This window comes from Geotrypetes seraphini, chromosome 14 (genome assembly GCF_902459505.1).
Source record: "Geotrypetes seraphini chromosome 14, aGeoSer1.1, whole genome shotgun sequence".
Taxonomy (NCBI): Eukaryota; Metazoa; Chordata; class Amphibia; order Gymnophiona; family Dermophiidae; genus Geotrypetes; species Geotrypetes seraphini.
In genome coordinates, this window is record NC_047097.1 from 67,390,422 (window position 1) to 67,413,888 (window position 23,467).

General features: G+C 38.4%; 1 long non-coding RNA gene across 2 annotated transcripts in view; it reads right to left on the bottom strand.

Annotated features, from left to right (window-relative positions):
* Positions 1-19,264, bottom strand: part of LOC117348191 — a 30,243-nt gene extending 10,979 nt beyond the window's left edge. The window contains exons 1-4 of one of the 2 annotated variants that reach the window (XR_004536925.1): positions 19,195-19,264; positions 16,439-16,500; positions 15,763-15,856; positions 6,249-6,288 (exon numbers count right to left, since the gene is read on the bottom strand). This is a non-coding gene — a long non-coding RNA (uncharacterized LOC117348191). Of the gene's footprint in view, positions 1-6,248; positions 6,289-15,762; positions 15,857-16,438; positions 16,501-18,711; positions 18,961-19,194 lie in introns of those variants that run through there. The other variant, XR_004536924.1, reaches the window with a different exon arrangement.
* Between the last annotated feature and the right edge of the window lie 4,203 nt (positions 19,265-23,467).

Here is a 23,467-nt window from a genome sequence, read left to right on the forward strand (position 1 = left end):
CTTTTGAGATAAGGGGTGTTTGGCGGGTGCTACCATGACTACTAGACACTTGATAAATACTCTGAGAGAAGAAGCTAGGCCAAAGTAAGAGTGAGTGAGAGTGTGTGTGTGAAGCCCTCTTTGAGGTCTAGAGAGCATAGCCAATCATTTAGTTCTAGAAGAGGGTATAGTGACCCTAAGATAGAATGCAAACTTTCTCTTTGACTAAACATTTGTTTAAGGCTCAGAGGTTGAGAACTGGATGAAGACCTCCAGTCTTCTTTGGAATTAGGAAATATCTGGAGTAGAACCCTTGATTTTTCCGAGAAGGGGGAACCATTTTGATGGCATTTAGTTGAAACAGAGCTTTGATTTCCTGAAGAAGGGACATCTGCTGGGATGTGAAAGAAGAGACTCTCTTGGAGGGTGGTACAGGGGAATGTTATAAAATGGAGAGAATAAATGATGACTTTTAGGACCCAGGAGTCCATAGTGATGAGTCCAGCACTGATGAAACAATTGCAGTCAGACCTCCAATGAGTTGGGGGAAGACAGAGAAGGAAGAATATTGGCCATGCTCTCCAGAAGCACATCAAAAAGACTGAGCTGGCTTTTGAGGGGCCAAAGACTGAGTCTTCTGAAGTTTCTATTTTGTTTCTTCTGTGGTGGAGGTTTTGTAGAAAAGGATGTGGCTTGATACCTTCTTGTAGGAATAAGTAGGTTTTGCAGTAGGCTCAGATTGTTGAGTCTTAGATCTGTTTAAAGGCTTCAAATTCTGCTCATGCTAAGTAAGCTTTTGAGTAGTCGCCTCTATGCTGTCACCAAAGAGTTCTTCACCAAGACATGGGATGTTGGCTAAGCGATCTTGAAGATTAATATCCATAATCTGAAACTTGCAGCCAAGCAAGACACCTAATAGCTACAGACATGGCGGATGCTCTTGGAAGTTAGTTCAATTGCATCAAATGCTGTTCTTGCCATATATTTTCTAGTTTGAAGGATGCCGTGAGTAGTCTGCTGAAAATCTGGAAGACGGTCTGAGAGAATATGGTTATTCAAAAATCAGTCAACTTTTTTGCCAGATGTTTAAGGCAAAAAGACATGTAAAAGTTGTAATTAAGAACTATTAGCTAACAGAGTTTTGGTAAAGACGGCAACCAAATATATCCATAATGCAACCCTCTCAATCTGGTGGCGCAGAAGCATAAACCCTGGAGCTAGAGGATTTTTTAAGAGTCGATTCCACGAGCAATGACTGATGCTGGAGTTGTGACTTGTCAAAGCCAGTTCAAGATATTATTCTGTAGAGTGAATCAATCTTTTGTGGAGTTAGTGACAGAAAGAGGAGTCTCTCAATTTTGAAAAAAGTGTTTGTTGAGGAGATCATGTAAAGGCAACTTAAGAAGCTCCTTAGCTCATCGAAATCCAAGGCATCAAGGAGCTCTGCTCTAGACTCAGTATAAGCCTCTAATTTGATTGGGAGAGCCTTTCCCAACTGCCTAATATATCTAGTAAAGGAAAATCTTTCAGGGAGGAGATCTTCAAGGAGGAGGAGATGGCTCTGAAGGAATACCATATGATTCAGGAGCAGATAAAGCAGGCTCACATTCAGAAACAGTATGGCTATGAGAGAGATCAGAGTCATAAGTCCCAGGTGACCTATGGGATTGGCGAGAACTTCTTCCCTGATATCGTTGGCACTGATCTGATGAGGAAGAGGAATGATGCGAAGATCTTTTATATCTGGAAGCATAGGATCAACGCTTCGATGCTTTGAGGGAGGATCAATGCCTTGATGGAGACCGCCGAGACTGGAAGAGCACCGATAGGAAGTAGACTGGTCTGTAAAAACTTGGAATTGGTACCATGTGGCCTCAGAGTGCTATGCTTAGGCTGGGCTGATATCGAGGGAGTCGATGTAAGCACCGGTGTAAAGTGCCATTTGAAGATCTCATTGAGTTGTTCCCTGAAGATCTGCACCAGTACCCTTGGCTCAACAGTCAGTACCATCAGTGTGACAGGGTATCGAGGGGTGGGTGACCTCTAAGATTTCACGCCCTGAAGGACACAGCCTGCACAGAAGGAGAGTGTTGGCATAGATGTAGAGGCCTGCAACGCTTTTTGGGAAGAGGATGGCTTCTTAGCAAGTTTCTCCAAGGCAGGAATGACATCCGAAATAGATTGTGGTGCTGGTACCAAAGGGTCCAAATCACTCTCTAGAGTCCATTGTCGAGCCAAACAGCTTCTCCTGTTTATATGCGACAAGCTTTCAATGAGCGTTTTTGTAAGGTGGAATAATGTGTACAGATGTCTACCTGATGTTTAAGGCCCAAACACTACAAACACCAACTATGCAGGTCAGTGATTGAGATAGGGCACTGACACAGACAACAATTTTTAAATCCACTCAATGGTTTTGACATGGACAGAAAACTTGGTGGCAATGATGACCGAAAAGAGAAAAACCTGCTGAGGAAGAAAAAAAAAAGATTTTTTTTTAAAAAAGTGCGTTTATTTAACAGAGCTAAGAAGATAGTAAAATAATAAAGATAAGAAAAAAAGCCAAGAAAGACGAATGACAGGAAGGCAATGTTCATCATGGACAGAGACCAGGGAAAAAAAAAAAAAGCACTTCTTCGCTCTGCAGAAAACTAAGAACTGGGAGGTATTGCAAGTCGGCCTCAAACGGGAAGCCACTCGTGTATGCACGGTGCATGCAGTTGCAAAGTTTCTAAAAACTTAAAAGCAGCAATACACTTTTACCACTGTCCGTACCAGGCTCTGTGAATGACTTCACCCACATGCGAGACTATGCTTCTTGCTTGTCCTAGGATAATTAACATTATAAATCTAACACTAATGTCATCTAGTTGCAGAATTTTTATATTTTTCCATTGTAGAAATCATTGACCAATTTTAAAAAGGGTTAATTTGGATAATTTGTTTATTCCATCAGGGTCAAAGATTCCAAAGTTAGAAGAAAAAAAACAAATATCACCCCCCCCCCAACCAATACATTCAAGAAATCTACACATACGCTACACTAAAATACATTATTAAAAAGTTAGATATGATTGCTCCTTGAAAGAACATATTTGAAGGAATGTTGATATTGATTGAAAGCAATTTTTTTTCAGAATGTAAAAAAAACACCATTTATATTTGCCATAGTATGTATGATTTTTGGTGTGACATTTTCACAGGAAAATGAAGACTCGTATCATCCTCTTCCTTGCCAAACACCACTGTAAAATTAGTTAAAATATTTTAAGTTATCAGGTCAAGCTAAAAATAGATCAGAGGGAAACGTGTTTAGATATGTGCTTAAAATAAAAATGCTGTATAGTATGCAACAGTCCAATATTAATACTACTGTAGCTATAAAAATTATAAATTTAAGATGCACATCTATCCATTAGAAGAAATATAGCAAAAATTGTAAAAAAAAAAAAAACCTATACTGTATCTAATTTGAACATTTAAAATATTTTGGATCATTATAAATCCTATTTAAAGGCTTTACAAGAAAAAACAGGCAGGTCTAGCAATCAGATCAAATATGCTCTCATTTCAGATCAAATATGGTCTTTCATTAATAAAAAGGCAATATATACGAGGGGTGTTCAAAAGGTTTCCACACTTATTTTTAAACAATATTTATAAGGGGAGTTCAATAATTTATCTACCTCAGTAGGAAAGAAGAGCTTTCAAAAAAACTTATTTTTCATTATAGTGTCCCAATAGCGCCATACACTTCATTCACTTTTCCTGCAATGACTAACACCTTTGAAAATAATTCTTCTGTTTGACCTTCAAACTAGAACGTCACAGTTTCTTCAATGTCTTCATCACTTGAAAACCACTGTCTAGAGAGATTTCTTTAAAACAGGAAATAATCCGAGGGAGCCACATCAGGACTAATGAGGTGGATAGTTCAGCTGCTGAAACCCACATTTTCAGATGGCAGTCTGATTGCGACATGTACACCAGTGCATTGTCATGAAGCAGCACACCTGCTGTGAGTTTTCCTTGTCTTTTCTCCTTGATCGACTCCTAAAAGCAATCATTGTGTTGGCATAACTTTCCCAAGTTACTGTCATCTTATGTGACATGAACTCCAGAAGCAAAAGTTCATCATCCCAGAAGACAGTTGCCGTGACTTTGCCTGCAGATTTTTCTAGCTTGAACTTTTTTTGGGATGGGGAAGACTTCTCTTCCACTGCATTAACTCCATTTTGGACTCAGGATCTCTTGCGAGAGACCCATGTTTCATCTCCAGTCACCAAACTATGAAAAAATTCACTTGGTCTTCATGGAGCATCTCCAAGTTCTCCTGACAGCAGTGGAGTCTTGTGGCCTTCTGACACAGCGTCAGCATCTTTGGAACCCATCTTGCACTAACCTTGGACATGTCCAACTTTTCATGAAATATTTTCCAAACTGTACCTGCCAAGATGCCCATTTCTTCAGCTATTCGGGAAACCTTAATTCATCTGTTTGCCAAAATTAAATCCTCGACTTTCTTGCACATTTCTGTGGAAGTTGCTTCCACAGGCTATCCAGTGTGAGGGTTATCTCCAATGGATTCTCCACCCCACTTAACTACTTACTCTAAAAGTTTTACTTTGTAGGATGATTGAGCAGACTCCCCATAAACTGCAGTCATAAATGTTCATTAATCTCCTTTGGCTTTTTCCCTTCTTTGTGAGAAATTCTATCACTGAACAATGCTCCAAATCTAGCAATTTCTTACTCGACTCGTATGAGGACTCTTTACATCCTCTCCTGGAATGTTAGACTTGAACTGAGCCGCAACTGTACAAGAGTAACTTTGAAACATGTCACAACATGCGCAGACTTGTTTCAATATGCTTGCTATTTTCTTTTACATTCAGGTAGATGAATTATTGAACACCCCTCGTATTAACTATCTGATAAACAAATTACATCAGCATTCCACATAATCACCCTGTTTTGTGATACATTTTTCTCCATCAGAAAAGAATGTTTTCTGGTTGAGCACGAAAATAATGAAAGTGTAGAAACTTTGAAGAACCCTCATGTATTGTGTGAATTGCATGAAAAAATTAAGTTTAAAGTTAAAGCAGAATTACTGTTATGTCAAACAATAATCCATCAGTGTTGTAGCAAAAAAAGGTCCGATATTAATTTAGGTCCTCTTTTTCAAAGCCATTTAGCACAAGCCACTGAAGTAACTGTCCCGAAGCCCATAGGGATTTAAAGAGATTTGGGGCCATTGCTGTGCGGCAGCCACTAACATGGCTTTGTTAAAGGGGGCTTAATTCAGAAAGCTAACTTGCATTCAGGAAAGTTCCATAATCACCTATAAAAAGTATTTTATACTGAACAGAATAAGAGCCTACAAAATAGAAATGCAAGAAACAGCACAGGAAACTTCTTAAAACAGATGTCTTTAAAATTCCAGCTAGACTTGAAATTACTGCAGATTTTATCATGGATATATGTTTTAGCAATTTTTATTTAATGAAAGTACACAAGGATTGAACTTTTTTCTTTTATTATATGTAACCATCTCTGTGAAAAGGAACCAACTCTCCCTGCAGCATACGAACTGTTGTTATCACGATTAATGTTGTTATAATCAGATGTACACTGCCATACTCTGTAATTCGCTGTCTGTACAGTTTCTCTTTATTGTAAACCGCCTAGAAGTCGCAAGATTGTTGGCGGTATATAAGAATAAAGTTATTATTATTATTATTTTATAAAGCCGCATTTAGCATTTTATTTTTATCGCTGGTTGCAGCAGTAAAAGTTCGTTCATAGAATTCCTAAGGAGTGTCTGAACTTTTACTGCTGCAACCAGCGATTAAACACTAATGCGGCTTCAAAAGCACATGTGTGTAGGGGGGGGGGGGTTTAAGTCACCAGAAACAAAAAATTAATTTTTAGTGAATTCTGAGTAAACAATTTGAAAATACAAAAGGCCAAACCCAATCTTCTGTCAAAAAAAATAAAGAATTAAAACAACTTTTGCAGACTGCTTATGGCCCCCATGACATGAAAAACACTGTCCTTTCTCAGTATTTTGGATCATTTATTTAAATCACCTTTTTCTCAGCAATGGTTACATATGTTCTTACAGTGATCTAAATTGTGAAGCCACCTCAAAATTAGATGGGAGAAATAGAATTCCATAAATTGCGACTAGATTCATACAAAGTCCAAACAGTAACTTTGTACAGAGGACACCCATTTCAAATATTTTGAAAACAAAATTTACTCACCGTTGTCATTTAAAATGGAGCAACTTAATTGTTCATCGTGCTGTAACAAAAAAATAAAATAAAATCAGCAAATATTCCATCAATGACTCATGCTTCACTATATACTGAATACTGTCATGACTGTTTCTAATCCTTTAGTAGTATGAACTAAAAGTTGTCTATTGCTTCTCTCAACATTGCTAGGATATAGCAGAACAGCTCTCCGTTTTTTTAAAACAAATTCTCAACTCTTGAAAAAGATATGCAGGCAGTTGAATCAGATGGGTCACAGCTTAGCCCCTTACATATTTTGTCCAATGCAGCCTCAGCAGCTTGAAGGCTTAGGGGTGGGGCTGGAGAATTGTTTGTTTGGCTCTTTCAACTAAAAAGGTGTTCCACTGCCCTTGGATTTCCTATTTTCTAAACTGGTAGCAATTAAAGGACTGTTTCTTGTCTTTGCTAATGCTTTGCTAATGTCTTTGCTAATGCTGCATACATCTAGATGTTTTTGTCCACCAAGAGACATGAACCAGGTGAGGATGGGGAATACAGCACAAAATATTAAGTTTTCTGTTAAATTAGCCAGACCACCAGCAAATATCAGCAGTGGCACACCCATTCAAGGGAGAACACTAATAATTTGAACATATACATTTGGAATTGGTCATCAACATATATATGTGACAAAGGTGGAAACAGATTCATGGGAGGAAATATCTGAAGATTTGTTACCAAAGGAGACTCAAAATAATTCAACCGAAACATGAAGGCAGATAAAGGTCTGCATGTTACACTGTCTGACTAGAGCCTTCATGAAAAATGCCAAGACCCTTGATAAATTCCAAATATAGACTGCAGTAGATGCCACATAATGGACTATTTTAGTTGGTCCATTTGGCTTCCTCTCCAGCTCTTTGGCATGTTGGGTAAAATTTATCTGTTTTAACACTTCCCCTCACCTCCCCATGCTCTGTTCAACAACTTCTTAATGCTGCCCTTTTATATTTCTACACTCCTTTTCAATACACAAAATAAATAGTTTAATATTTTTTCAGTCTTCCTTCTTATTAGTATTCATCATCCTTTTCAAATCACAATAAATAAATATTTTTTAGTGACCTCAGTGGCTACACTCGAGCATCATATTTCATGTAAAGCTCGAGTCACACAGTAGCCAGCCTCCTCATCAGCCACAGTATCCATATTTTCATTATAAACCTATTTCATGAAAAATAAAGCCTAGGTTGACTTATCTTAATGATATAATAATCAGGGCCCCGATTATTATATCATTAAGGTAAGTCGCTGGTGCTTCGAAGGGCTGCTGCCTGCTGATTACCGGCACGTCGGTAGAACTGAGCAGCCATTTAGAAGTGGCGCCTGCACATGCAGCAGTGCGCTTGTGCACTACTGGCCCCGACGTGCTGGTAGGCAGCAATCCTGCGAAGCACCAGCGACCGACCCAATTATCTGGAACTCGCGTCCCAAATAGATTTGTACTTCTCCTAATAATAATCAGTTCCAGTAAGACCTGAAAACATGGCTTTTCAATAAATTTCTGAAAAAAAGGTTCAGTTCAACTTTGCACTATATATTATCTTTATGTAATAATGCTGCTTATAATTCACAACTTTACAAGTCTGTTAAGATCTTGAGACTACTTTTGACTTTGCACTATACTTCTATGTAAACAATTACTACTGATTGTAACCTGCCTTGAACTCCCATTTAGTGAGAATTTGGCAGGATACAAGAGCCTCATAACATCCTGTCCCAAACAAAAAAAATGAACAAAAAAATGAACAAAAAAAAAAAAAAAAGCCTTGTAAAAACTCGAATAGCAAATATTCTTCCAATTAACAGTCCTTTTCTTTATGGTAAACCCATTTAATAAATGGGTCCAATTACAGAAACCTATAATGTTTGAGATTTTATCACAGTTTTGCTATATATATTTTTATATATATATATATATATATAAAAATATATAAACACCTAGATTTTATGTTAGCAGCCATTACTGCAAAGGGCAACAGGAATGATACAGAGGAGTCAATATACAGTGGTACCTTTGTTTGCGAGCATAATTCGTTCCAGAAGAATGCATGTAATTCAAAGCGCTCGTATATCAAAGCAAATTTCCCCATAGGAAGTAATGGAAACTCAGATGATTCGTTCCCCTCCCCCTCCCAACTCATATCCCTTCTTCTCTCTGTCTTCTTGTGGTCCTTCTCCCACTCCTTGTTTCGGCATTTCTCCCTCTTCTCCCCTCCCCAACTAGATACAAGCATTTGTACTCCCCTCTCTTTCCATCCCCACAGACCATCTTTCCCTTTTCTTATTCCCTATCCATCATCTTTCTCTCCTCGCTTTCCCCATCCTCCCTTTTTCTTTCTCTCCTCCATAATTCATCTTCAAGCCTGCATTCAGCTTAACAGCTGTAGTCATACAAATAACCCAAGCTACCTCCTGCCAAAGCTCCACCTCCTTTTGATTCCACTTCCTGTTTCCGGCGAGCTCAATGTGGCATAGGCAAAGCAGTGGTGCCGGTGTGAGTGCTGTTTGCCACTGTTTGAAGGTGAACCGCGGGGGGGGGAGGGGAGAGAGAAGCCAGTTTCTGGAGTGGGGCAGCTCTATTTGGGGAGTGACACGCACGTACGTGCTCATTTGAGACAATGCTCATTTTGTGAGTTAAAATTTGCTGTAGTGTTTTGCTCGTCTTGCAAAACACTCGCAAACCGCATTACTCGTAAACCAAGGTTTGACTATTTTTAGTACCAATGTGTGCAAGATAACTAGGGCATTTCCTAATTTTCAGATATTTTTTCCAGTTTTGCACATTCATGTTTTAAATTTAAATGCACAACCATGATTTAGTTTAAATGCGCAAGTCAAAACAGTTTGCATACTTTAAGTGCACATGCATGTAATTGTACATGCCAAATATTTTAATAACTTCAATAGTCTTTATTGGTAAGTTTCTTTGAGGATCAGCATTTTTATTTCCCAAAATCATATGGTGGTTGAAAACAGTAATATAGACTGGAAAAGTTCAAAGTGACAAAAGCACCGATCTATAAATTTCTACTAATGTTGTTTCAAGGACATATACAAAAATTAACTCCAAAAGTTAATCATTTTCATAGATTCATGCAAACTAATTTGACTTATTCGCTAATGGTGCTCTACTGCAAAAATAAAAAAAGTTAATTGACAACTTCAGAAAGATTTGTACATATTTTATTTATCTATTCCATAAGCAGCTGGGATCCAGTCGGGTAAACTGGATCATGACATTTTAAAAGTCAATCTTTACATTAAATAAAGCAACAATTGAACTGGTAGATATTAAAACGGTATGTAAGACTATGAGACATCTATCCTTACCACCGTAGTAATCTAAACATAAAGGTCTAGTTTACCTCTTCAGAAGAGCTAGAAAGAAAGCATGGAGAAACAGAACCTAACACAGTACAGTAAAACCTTGGATTGCAAGTAACTTGGTTTGCGAGTGTTTTGCAAGACAAGCAAAACATTTTATTAAATTTTAACTTGTTATACAAGCAATGTCTTGCAATACTAATACATATAGTATACACACATACACAATGGTTCTTCTCTCTCTGACACTGTAAGAGTGTAGTGACTTTTCTAAACAAGCAAAGTCTTTCAATACGAGTATATATGCGTCACATCATCACAATTGAGCCAATGGTTCTCTCAGGAGTGTAGTGACTGTTCTAAATGAGCAAGGTCTTGCAATACAAGTACGTATAGTATTTTGTATTAAAGTTTTTGGGTTGTGGAACGAATTGTCTGAGTTTTCATTATTTCCTATGGGGAAATTCGCTTTGATATACAAGTGCTTTGGATTACAAGCATGCTTCTGGAACAAATTATGCTCGCAAACCAAGGTTTGACTGTATTTAGAAATGTTTTTAACAGACTATTTCCCTAGGATGACATTTATCCACCAACTTTTCGACTATGTAGTTTCTTATGTTGCTCCTCAGTCTACTCCCTTGAGGCTTCAAACTGACTTCCCTGCTGTTGGATCAAAATATATAGTTTTCCACTGCATGTTTAAATATAAAAGTACATGTATAATAGTCTTCCTTGGATAATTTTTCAGCTATACCTATCATACTTTAGATATACTCAGCTATGTAATAAATCAATAGCTGTGCAGTGACTATTTCAAATTGGGCATAAGGATTCTACCTTCAGTGATAGGCAGATCCACTCTACAGACGAGATCTAAATATGGCATTACATAGCCATACTATTACCTGTTTTGAATATTTCCCAAATAGAGCTGGTTAAACAAGTAATTATAGCTTCAAATTCTGAAGCTTAATTTTTATACTGTATTACCTTGGGTTGGAATGCGATAGGGTCATTCACAAAAGCTTTTAGCACGTGTGCTATTTTGTTTTGCATACTGTTAACAGTAAATTTATGTTGCTTAGCTCACTTTCTCCTGCTCAAATCTGAATGAGCAATTTAAAATGTTTATTCTTTGTAAAATTCACATTTAAACATTTTTTTTATAAATGTTATCTTAAGCGTTTAGATTCCTATTTAGTAAAGGGCATTAAGGTTTTGCAGTTCCTCTCCACAGAGAGCTATCGAGGATGTTCCCAACATTTTAAGGAGATCTTCTAGACAGTTAGGGCTAGATTCAGTAAACGGTGCTCAATGCTATTCTATAATGGGCACTCAAAGGTCAACACTCATTACTGATTTAGGTACCAGGACATACGCCTGCTGAAGCCAGATGTCATTCTCGATGCACAATTTGAGCGCACATACCCAGTATTCTATAACATTATGTGCAAATTTTAGGAATGCCTTCCATGGCCACATCCCCTTAAACTTTTAAAATGTATTTACCACCACTGTAGGCATGGCCAATGCCGGAAGTGGTGATAGGCACCATAAAGCACCTATATAGGTGCGATTCACATCGAAGGTAGGCATCAGAAACGCAGGCCTTGAAAACTCTGGACTACATTTCTGGTGCCTACCTTTGCCAGAGGTGCAGTTCTCTAAATGGTGTCATCATGGCATCGACTTGGTGATAAGTGGCCGCTTTAAGGCACCCACTGACAGTAGCACCATTTAGAGAATCCAGCCCTATGGGATTTGGGTGCCCATTGTTATAGGATAGCATGCAGCAAGATGTGCGCCCAAATCCAATTAGCTCATTTGACAATTTAGTTAGGCAAATATCTTGGGATCGGAATACAATTTTGGTAACTATATATAGAATTTAAGAGTTAATGCACCATAGTGACTTCTATGTGCGTTAACATAGCAGATATGTCAGACACAAGGTAAATTCATACCGCTTTCCATAAATGCTCTGGAAATCTCAGCAGGCACCCATAAGGACTAGAGGGCACGCAATGAACCTACTAAGTAGTAAATTGGTACCATATGTAGATTGTGAGTCCACCAGGAATGTTAGAGAAAGCACTTAAGAGTACCTTACTATTCAAAGAAAACTGCTTAAATTTGGGGGATATTACTCATAAGTGGTATATAAACAGAATAAATAAATAAGACAGCACATGGGTGGTGCAATCAGCAGGCAGTGCAGAGCAGCAACAGTTACTATGCAGTAACAACTTTGACCTTAAGAAACAGTTCCTTACTAAGAGAATCACCAGGCAGTAATGCAGCTTTGAAAAGTGAAGGGACTTTATTTACTATCTTCATCAACTAGGTAAGTAAAAATAAAAAACATAGCAAAGTTCTATATAGCCTTTATTATGACATTATCTGAATTGGTTACTTAGAGAATCACTAAGCAGTAATTTATTTTTTTTACATATATATAAGTTTTACATATACATAAGGCTTCTTTTCTCAATTATCATTTGGATTTTTGACCCACATAAAAATGTATTCCTGTAAGTGGAATCCATGTTTGGAAGGTTGGGGGGGGGGGGGAGAAGAAAATGGCAGATATAATTAACACACAACTCGGATACAGTTTGTGCATCATAATGAAGGGTTTCTTTAACAGCACCACATACCTTAACTGGTTCTTCCCCTTTAACCAACAGATTTTATGTTCTGTTGAGATAATTGTGAAAAGCTGAACTTTAATTCAAATGACTTTAGTTGGCTTTAAATTAACTTTTTTGCCAGCCAGTTAATATATTGTACCAGACTCTTTATGCTTCTACCCTGTGGGCTCCTTTTACGAAGCCGCGTTAGTGGTTTAACGTGCGCTAATTTGCTGGCCGCACTAGCCGCTACCGCCTCCTCTTGAGCAGGTGGTAGTTTTTCGGCTAGCGCAGGGGTTATCGCGCGCTAAAAAGGTACATGCGATAAAGCCACTAACGCGGCTTTGTAAAAGGAGCCCTGTATAATATCAGGATTTTTTTTTTTTATGAAGATTGAAACACACTAAATAAGCCATATAAAATACCCGGAGAAATTACTCATGTTTTGCTAATGGTTTAATCTCAACTGAATTTGCTTTATGATGCAAATCTCAAATTTTTAAAACCATCAAAATTTAGAAAGTTGTCCAATATTTAAATAATTAAGAAAAGCATAATGAAACTTCACCCATATAAAAAAATATGTGATTCAAAGGCATAAATACACCTATTTCTTCACAATGCTCCTATGCTTTAGCAATAGTTTAGAGAATGTGTAACAGTGTAGGAATAGAAGTCTCCAAAAATTTCACATTAAATTTTTAAAAAAGGAGACATAATATACTTATCTAGTAAATACACAGCCTCTCATTTTTTAGTGATGTAGCACAAATATTTTATTCGAAATGTGAAGGGATTAAAGAAAAAAATGGTACATCTTTCTCTGAACAGCAAAGGGCTCTTTCATAGATAGTGTTGGGATAGCCAACAGAAAAGTGTTGTTTCAATAATAATTCTTGAATATATAAAGCAAATACATATTTTTCAAAATCAGAATTTGAAATCAAGAGCTATTAATTTTAAATCACATGTATTAACATTACAAAAAAGGATTATATTTGAGGGAGAATTCAATCAGGGACGTTAACTGATTTAGCATGCAATAAATGCTAAGATATCTATTATATTCCTATGAGCATTTCAGCAGTTGATTAGTGCCCCTTGATGAATTCCCCTCTTGGTTTTAAGCAAAAGAGAAGCTGTAAATAAATCAAGAGGCTGCAAAAATCCAGTCATTAAAATTTTGAATGTAACTGGGTTCAAGTCAACATTATGAGTAGTTTTTGTTTTATATAAAATATGGACCTACAAATTACTCTACGATGCAAGCAGATTTTAGTTGCTAAATTATAAAGTGGATAGGTAGCATAGTACATATAGGGCTGGTTTTACAAAACCACACTAGTGATTCCCACGTGGTAAACAATTCCTATGGCCTTCGTTGCATCTACCTTGCAGGAATTACTAGCATATCTTTGTAAAAGGAGCCCATATTTTATAAAATGTCAAAAAAAAAAAACCCACACAAATTGTTCAAGTAATTGAACCGATGCACCATACTTACTTGAGAAGTTTCAGAAAAGTAAAAATATTTGCAACTCCGTCCCTGAAAAACTGCTTTTTTTTTTTTTTAATTTCAATATGATCAAGAATGTGCATAAGAAATGTTAACTGCTATAACCTCATATTAATTAGATAAATAAGATTTGTTTTAAAATAGTAGTATATTTGTTTTCTTAAAATTTTACAGAAAAATAATCCCAATGATAACTTTTCAGACAGAAATACAACATTTAGAAAGAGCCAAGATGGCATCTGGGAGATGTATGGGTTTGAGCTGGCGTTAGCATTTCTACTAGCTGGTTTATGGTGAAAAGGAAAGTTTAAGGTAGGACATACCCTCTGTATGAGCCCAGTTACAGGCAATTCTGGAGCTGAGTGGCATTTGACCACGAATGGAACCTGTGGCTATGGGAAACTTTGGAGAGGGCTCAATTAGTAAGGAAGGGGCATTTGATTAGTCCTGTAACAGGCACCTCTTCAACCCAAAAGCGATTGTGCTAGCAAGATTGGCAGATGTCATGTGCCCGATGATGCTTCCTCTACACTAGAGTGTAAAATCTGACACCAGAGAGAGCTGGAAGCTTTTCTTGATAACCCTCAAAAGGTAACTAATTCTCATAAATATGACGACACTTCCCCTCAGTTGGCTGGCCAGATCAAAGTGTAGGGCAACATGCTACTAGGATGGAACAGGTGGATGTTTAGGTGACTGAATTAAAGAGTTTCAGTGTAGCTCAAATTAAGGAAAGGATTTGATACAGCCTAGGCTAGAATACTTTTGGGGGGGGGGGGGGGGAGTCAAAAGCAGAAGAAAAGCCTAGATTTTCAAAGTTGCTCAAGTTGCCCTCAAAGTCTTCAATGAATATGGTGCAGAGATATTTTCAGGAAGCATTGGGCCTTCCACTGGACAATCTCCCTCCTGTTCTATGAGCCATACATTTTCCCCTGCCTTCAAGAGGCGAGCCTGGGTTAGCAGCTAATCACAAAAGTCCATGTAGATCTTAGAAAACTTGAGGGTTTTTTGTTGGGTTTTTTTAGAGCTTTTTGGAGCCAATAGAAAATGTACTCTTGGCTACATTTGCGCTTGAACACAACTTAAAACTGTATTGAAACTATTCTTTAGACATATTAATGAGCCGTTTCTTTGCTCACCTATACATGTATTTCCTGATATGTCTATTAACTCAGGCCAGATGACATGATATTTTGGTTTTAAAACAATTAGTTTTTGCACTGGGGACTACATTTATATTGGAAATGTTCTTGTTTAAAATGTGTGACAAATTGTTCTTTTATCCAAGACAGTTTTTGGACTGCTTAATGGAAAAGAAGAAATCAGTTTGGACTGGAAGGATTAACCTGGGTTGAACCAGCTAGCATAGATGTCTCTTGGAGTTAGGTTTTTCCTTTTGGAGTTGTATTTTTTTTTCTTTGTCTTTACATGGGGACTAAAACTTGTACAATACAAATCCAAAAAGCCGGACTACTCAGTGATTGAGTCAGTCTGGATTTTCCAGATTCTTAGATAGTACTTTTAAAATTCAAGTTTAAGGAATAAAGAAGAGATGAACAAGCCAAATACAGACGGCTTCATTTATCAAAATGGGTATATTTACCAGAAAACAAAAATGTCTCACTGAATTAGACCATTTTAGGAGAGTTAGAAAAAACACAGGTATTTTACTGTAAAAGCTCCAAAATCAAACACAGCCTCTTTCCTTAAAAGTCTGGATTACAAAATTTAAAGGGCTTGAATTCTGAAGTTGTCTGGATTTCTGGCATCCAGATTTTTTGGACTTGTACTATACAATTTCCTTATTCTGTCTTTTGTGCCATTCTGATTCATTCAAGTTTTTCTTAGGTGTTTTTGTATTGAAAAAATATGGCAGTTTAGGTGTCAATATCATATATTTAAAAATGTGCTGTTATATGTTTCTGGTACTGTATTTGTCAATATCTTATTAAAAATGCAGTTATGCTTCTGGTACTGTATTAATAAACCTGGTTATATAACATACCTGATGTTCGCAAGCTTTCAGATCCTGCTATAGATTTCCCAGTCTGAAGATAAGACATCAATACAGCATCTAAGAAATCAGCATCATACAGGATCTAAAAAAGGAAGACACGTACATCATGTTATAAATTTTTTTTTTTAAGAGATTTACTCAAAATATACGTACACACTAAATTACTACAGATTTATTAAACAGACTACACACATGCAAATATAGTGGTTCTTTCATGCTAGAAAAGCTATAACCCTAATTTCAATGAAGAATTTCTGGCATACACCAAAATAAGTATACCCAGTGTGTAACTACATGTTTTACTTCCCCTAAAGAGAAAGATTCAAACTAGGGGTGGAAGTTACCTGCTGTCTTAAAAATCCCTTCCCTTTCCCAATGGAATGAAAATATGGTAAATTGGTTTACAATACATTCATATTCAACAGGAATGAAGTGAGTGCTTCACAGCATTATGCTCAAATTAAATACTTGGTTTGAACTGAGAAGACACCATTTTAAGCACATTTTTGCCCCAAGACCTACGCCATTTTAAAAAGGCTTAAAATCATTCTCAAGCACACAGGCAGTAAATTCTCACAATTCAAGTTCCCTTAAAGTACTATACTGCCTCATAAACAATGCATTTTCACTAAATAACTGAATAAAATTAGTAAACAAGGCTTACCATATCAGGAAAAAGAGGATCTCTGTAGAAGTCAGCAGCGATAGTGGCAAATTTACCATCACCTTAAAATAAAAGGGTTTTTTTTTTTTCAAACCAGTTAAAAAAAATTTTTACTCACAAGTTAAAAAATAAATTCATGTGAATGACATCCCAGACTTATTTAGCACATCTATACCATGGCAATCTCAAACATTTTTACAGCTAAATGTATATGTTAAATCTAAATTATATTATACCCAATGTTGAAAAATAAAAACTAGCATCCAAAACTGAGACCTAAAATCTAAGTTTCTATAAGTTACATACAGTGCACTTGCTAAGTAACTGAAAAAATATACTCCATGTTTCACACATTAAGCCAAAATATATCTTAAAAAATAGATGATTCTCTTATCTGCATATTAAAATGTATATTTATATATTTTTTAGGTGTTGCTTCCCACATAAACCTTTTACTTTTTAAGCTTTAACAATTTGCTTTATAGCATCTTGCTTATAATGTATTTTCTAAACTACATTCTCCAGTGATCTGATCAAACTGCATTTTTTTTTTCACTCCCCCCCTGGTCAAATTCGTGAAGTCTCCACAACATTCAAGGCCAGTTTTAAGTTTTGAAAATTTCAGTCTTGCCCAACATACTGAACAATGTTCTAAGATGCAAACATCTCTGCACAGAAGGTTAACCTTACTCTATATATGAATAAAAATGGCTTTCAAAACCAAATCAAAATGCAGAGAATGAAAAAGCACCTATTAAGTTAGGATATGCCCTACTTCAGTATATATTTATCCAATCTCTACCCTACACCACCTTGTCCCCTCCTTGCCATAAATATTATAGTGCTTTAATGAAACAGTTTAAGATATTACAACTGTTTCACCAGATTACTCTTCTTAAAATGTTTCTTGTGTAAACTAGCTATACTTTTCAATGCTAACCTATTTAGGTCACAGGAGTCTCAAAAAAGAGTATTGGTAGACTAGTTATAATTATTTGGAACCACATTCAAATCGTTATAAAGCTTGAATAATGTACAAGGGTAAACCAAATATTGTCCCATTTTATCACCAATACTTAGGCCATATAGTAAACAAATTCTGTGATCAATAACTATTGAGACTGAAAGCTTCAATAGTAAAAATTATACCATTTCCAAAACAGATACCTCAATGTTGTTATTCATGGAGAGGAAGGGAAAAACATACATTAATACAAATTTGTGCAGTACATCAAGCTAGATAAACTTAAAACAAAGTTATTTAAAAAAAACTGTGCAAACAAGTGGGAAGTCCAAAAGAACTAGTAAATTAATAAATATGTATAAAACAAAACAGAAACTCTGATGAAAGATCAAAATGTTAACCTTATTCTGGTTAAATCTTAGTGAACAGGTGATTGTGCTTCTCAACCCGGTCAAGTAATGAACTGAATTCTGTTTTAAATATTCTTCCACACATAAATCAACAGCCAATATTAAGAACTGTAAATTCAGCATGCAAAAACTATTTTCTGAATTAGGGAAAAAAAAAACCCAAACCACAGGAAGCTTTTGTGTTGCCGTGGTGGTATATTTTCAAAATGAACCGTATGCTAAAAAAATGGTTTCAAAATAACGTATTTTTTAATATACAATATAAACAAGTAGTCAAGAAGGGACTCTGTTCTTTCACACGTATTTTACATGATGGCTTAGAAAGAGTTAAAAGCCAACACCCCAAAAAATCCCCAAGTGCGACTTTAAAAATATATTTTATCACGTAATTCAATACAAATGAAAGAATTAAGCTATTTGATGTTGACTGTGCGAAACCATTTAACAAATGGGATAACGAGATTTACAAAAATTAAAAAAATTTACCAACGTCACAGCACTGTATTAAATTGGTCAGCTTGGTTGTTTTTTTAAAGTATTTTTGGTTTTCTGCATCAAAGAACGTTCAAGCAATAAAATTGCTTCTTCGCTATATAAATAAGTGCTTGATTTGCTAGAAGAAAAATAATCGCTTAACACGTTAACCACCTGATCATTTTCCCCCTTCGAATTTTTTTTATTTTTTATTTTTAAAGCACTTTTTTTGTATCAAAAAGTTTTTTTTCCCTCCCACAATTTACAAAAACATTCCTCCAGATCGGCTGGGAAATGTTTAAAAGGCTGCCTCCTCCCCCCCCCCCAGTGTTAAAAAGCCGCGTTGCTTTTCGCTCTCTCAAGGACATTTGGGCTCTTTTTTTCCCTCTTCTTCAAGGACAAAGGACGACAACAGCCATACTCACCCCCTTTCTTTGGCAAAGCCCTGGCTTCTTTCTTCTCCGCTTGCCGGGACGTCCCCGGCCCCGTTCCCTCTACGTCCCGACACCTAAATCGGCGGCTCCGAACGGCCGCCGACGAGACAGAGCCCTCCTGCCTCCCAGCTCAGCTCTTCCCCTGGCCATTTTTCAACAAGGCTCCGATCCGGCTCCCTTCAGCCACCATATTGGACCCCGCTTAGTGGCCTCCAAACCTGCCCCGTCCCGCCCGTTTCTCGTCCCCCCTCGCTCCTTTTCCGAGCCCCCCGACTTTAAGGCTAACCCGCCCCTCCGACCTGAGCAGCCGCCGCCCGACTTTCTCGCGCTCCTCCGCGCTTAATGTCGGCGCGCCGACTTCTTCTCCTCCCGCCTCTGCCATCTTGTGCACAAGCCGACGGGCGGGAGGAGCGAGCGCGCGCGAGACAGAGAGAGAGAGCGCGAGGAGGCACGCGAGCCCCCCTTCTGTCCTACCTCTGCAGCGCGGCCCTCCTTTTTCACTGCGGATAGCGCGAGACAAGCCACCGCCCACCCCAACCTCCTTTCTCCTCCTAAAAAAAAAAAAAAAAAAAAGCCGTCGGGCGTCAACAGGCTGCGCGCGCACCTCTCGGCCCCGGCCGTGCAAGCTCCCCGCCAATCGCCCGCTGGTTGCTACGTCTCTGGCGTTGGGTCTGACAGGACGCGCGCGCGCGCACCGCCTGCCAAATCCCCGCCCGCCGTCTCGTGTTTTTTTTTTTTTTCCCCCCAAATCCGGAGAGCCTCATTGGCCGAGGCGCTACCGAAGTAAACGTCATTACCATCGCCTCCTCGGCCTTTCCCCTAGCGCCTTTCATAGTACGCGTGCGCAGCTCCAATGCGTTGAGCAAGGGATTTTATTTATTTATTTATTTTTAGGGGGGGGGAACAAAAAAATAGCCGAGAATGATTAATGGTAAGAAAAACATTTTTTTACTAACTTTAAACTTGTGCGAAAGTTTTTTGCCTATGATGCTTGGGTGGAAGAATGTGGGTACACCTCTCCGTTTGAGGCTTTTCTTTCGCTTTCTTTCCTTGTGTGGTGCTTTTGTTTTGGAGTGATATTTTTGGTATTATACTTTCCTCCATTCCTCCCTCTTTTTTGCAGAAATTAACCTATGCACCTGTAATAATCTATTTTTATGTAGTTCCACAGAAATAAGTGGGAAAAACAAAAATAGAGCTGTGGAAACAATGTTCTTGATGTAAAAGTTTTTATAAATATTCTTCACAAGTTAAAAGTGATGCAGTCAACATGAGGTCAATCCATATAACACATAGTAAACAGTGGTACGGACCTGTCACGGTCCATGTTTCAGTTGTAAATAACCTTCTTCAACCTTTTGACACTTATGGACCGGCGGAAATAAAATAATTATTTTGCGTTCCAGCAGTTGAAGAACACTGGGCTAAGTTGTGGCCCAGACCTCACCCATCTCTGCCCCAGACCCTGCCCCCATAATAGTACTAATTGTAACACCATTTTTTTCCATTTTTCATATATACACACACACACACACAATATAATCTTATAAACAACACATAACAGTTAACCACAAAATTTAACTACACAAAGCATACTGTATGCTTCTCAACATTCATTCCAACAGAAAACAGAATCCCATGCAAATACAGGACCAAAAATTAAAAGTATTAATATATACAAACCAATCCCTAAGATTCAAGACTCTATTGAATATAACCCCAGTATAACAAATGCATTTCTTCCTGAACAGTGCAAAATATAAGTCTCCAATACTTCACCCAACCTCCACAGTATCCAACATCCCTCTCCACAAAATTACAAGTTGTTCCACATGCTCTCATATATTTAAAATCTGGCCTCAGGTACACCTCCTCCACCCTTAGTAATGTTCAATAGCGATGGGGATACCGGTGTTTTTATTCCTCATTGGCCCACATTCTTTTATTGCAGTTATTTAGGTAAACGTTTTTTAAACTTTTTAACTTTTTTATCCACCATAATCTTTTTAGAAGTTTCCTTGAGATTATTCTATTTAAACATATTCAAAAGTTTTGAAAAAAAACTGAGTAAGATGGTGGACATAATGGCTCTGGGGGATCCTTCATAAAGCAAATTGTTGCGAAACATGTCGGATCATGTAACCCAGTAGCATACTAAGCTAAGTATACAATTTATTTGAATATGTTTAAATATGAATAATCTCAAGGAAACTTCTAAAAAGATTATGGTGGATAAAAAAGTTAAAAAGTTTAAAAAAAAAGTTTACCTAAATAACTGCAATAAAAGAATGTGGGCCAATGAGGAATAAAAACACCAGTATCCCCACCGCTATTGAACATTACTAAGGGTGGAGGAGGTGTACCTGAGGCCACATTTTGCCAGATTTCAAATATATGAGAGCATGTGGAACAACTTGTAATTTTGTGGAGAGGGATGTTGGATATTTGGAGGTTGGGTGAAGTATTGGAGACTTGTGCTGTATAACTCCCAACCATTAATGAAACAGAGTTAAATAGTGCCAAAAGTGGGTGGAAATCTCAGTGCGTCTTATGAAGCGAAGGTGAAAAATTTGAATCCCCCTCACGACTGCAAAACATCCCCCCCACCAGCTTTTTAAACACTGCCCGTCGCTCTCCCCCCGTACAATTGCAAGCCCCCCTCCCCCGTGGCTGCACCAACTTTCAGCTGCACCAGCTTTTTAAACACTGCCCGCTGCTCCCCCCTGTACAATTGCAATACCCCCCACCCCCACGGCTGCACTACCTTTCAGCCGCACCAGCTTTTTAAACACTGCCTCGCTGCCCTCCATACAATTACAAACCCCTCCTCGCCGCAGCCACACTCGCACACCTTTTTAAAACAAATCCCTCACCGCCGCTGCCTGTCTTCACCGCAGTACCTTTTCCAAGCCTGGTGGTCCAGCAGCTCCCTCGGCTCACGAGTCAAGAGCACAGTGATCAGGCCCAAGCTTTACACGCTCCTGCTTGGGTCTGCGCTGCTTTCTGAATGGCTGGCGGCAGTTCTCGCAGGACTCCTGAGAACTGCTGGCAGCCATTCAGAAAATGGCGTGGGTCCAGGAGGGAACGCGGAAAGCTCGCGCCTGACCTCCGGGCTCCTGACTTGCACGCCTGCTGCAATATGAAGCCATGGAGGGAGGGAAGAAATTAAAAAGGTACCGTTTTTTTGTTTTTTTAAAAAAGGTACAAAGGGGGGGGAGATATGATTAAAAAGGAACAAGGGGGTTATGATAAAAAGGTACAAAGGGGGGTATGATTAAAAAGGTACAAAGGGGGGATATGATGAAAAAGGTACAGGGGGGCTATGATAAAAAAAGGTACAAAGGGGGTATGATAAAAAAGGTACAAAGGGGGGATAAGATTAAAAAGGAGGCTATGATAAAAAAGGTACAAGGGGGTATGATTAAAGGTACGGGGATGATTAAAAAAGATACTGGGGGTACGTGGGGGATGATTTAAGGTACTGGGGGGGGGATCGGGGGTATGAGACTTGCCTGCCTGCCTGCCTGTAACTAGGCCTACCTGCCAGCTTGCTCTGTGCCCTGCCCTGCCTGTCCTGTGCCCTGTTCCAGCCTACCACTAGACCACCAGAGGTGGGGACAGGGTACAGAGCCTGGCATGGAGGGGGACAAGGTGCAGAGCCTGGTAATGAGTGTGGAGTTAGGTGCAGAGCCTGGCAGGGAGAATTTGGTTCAAAATGGGTTTTTTTCTTGTTTTCCTCCTCTAAATCCAGGTGCGTCTTATGGTCAGGTGCGTCTTATGGAGCAAAAAAAATACGGTAAATGCTGCTCTACCTCCTTTTTAAATGTTGACGCCAGCAGCCTGGTTCAACCTGGTTAAGCTGGAGCCCCTCTTTGCAGAATAGGCTCCCCCATCCCCAATATGTCGCCCAAGTCCTAACAAATCTAAAACCCTCCTCCCTGTACCATCGCCTCATCCACACATTGAGACTCCAGTGCTCTGCCTGTCTTATGGGACCTGTGCGTGGAATAGGGAGCACTTCTGAAAATGCTATTCTGGAGGTTCTGGATTTTAACTTCCTACCTAAGAGCCTAAATTTGGCTTCCAGAACCTCCTTACCACTTTTCTCTATATCATTGATACCCACATGTACCAAGACAGGACAAAACAAGGCAATTTGATAATTGCACCAATTAGTGTCACTTAGGGTTCAGATGTACTACGTGTTATTCTATAAGGTAGTACAAAAGTAACTGAGGGGAGCATACATATGGATGGAGCTTGGGCAAGCCATAGACATGATGCCAACTTATGCATGTAACTTATTTACAGGCACCTCATAACTCTCATAGACAAGTCAACTTACACCAGCCTTAGACCCAACAAAACTCATCATGCCTAAATGTCATCACATTGACAACAACTTGCACTACTATTTTACAACTGAATCTTGGAACCAAACTGCCATTATAAAATTAGGGCCTGATACTATATGTGGCACTTAACATGATTCTATTAAAGGCAGACACACCTTGTAGAATCACGCTTAGCACCAGTGCATTTCATAAGTTTTAGGCGCTCCCATTTAGGCCAAGGAAAGCCAGGCCTAAATGCTTGTGCCTAAGTGATGCATGGATCGGACAAATTTTTATAACAGTATGCATAACTTTTAGGAACACCCATGAAATGCCCATGCACCTCTTCTGGCCACACCCCCTTTTCAGATTCACATACTGCACAGTATGCATAACATTTTGTACAATGCGCC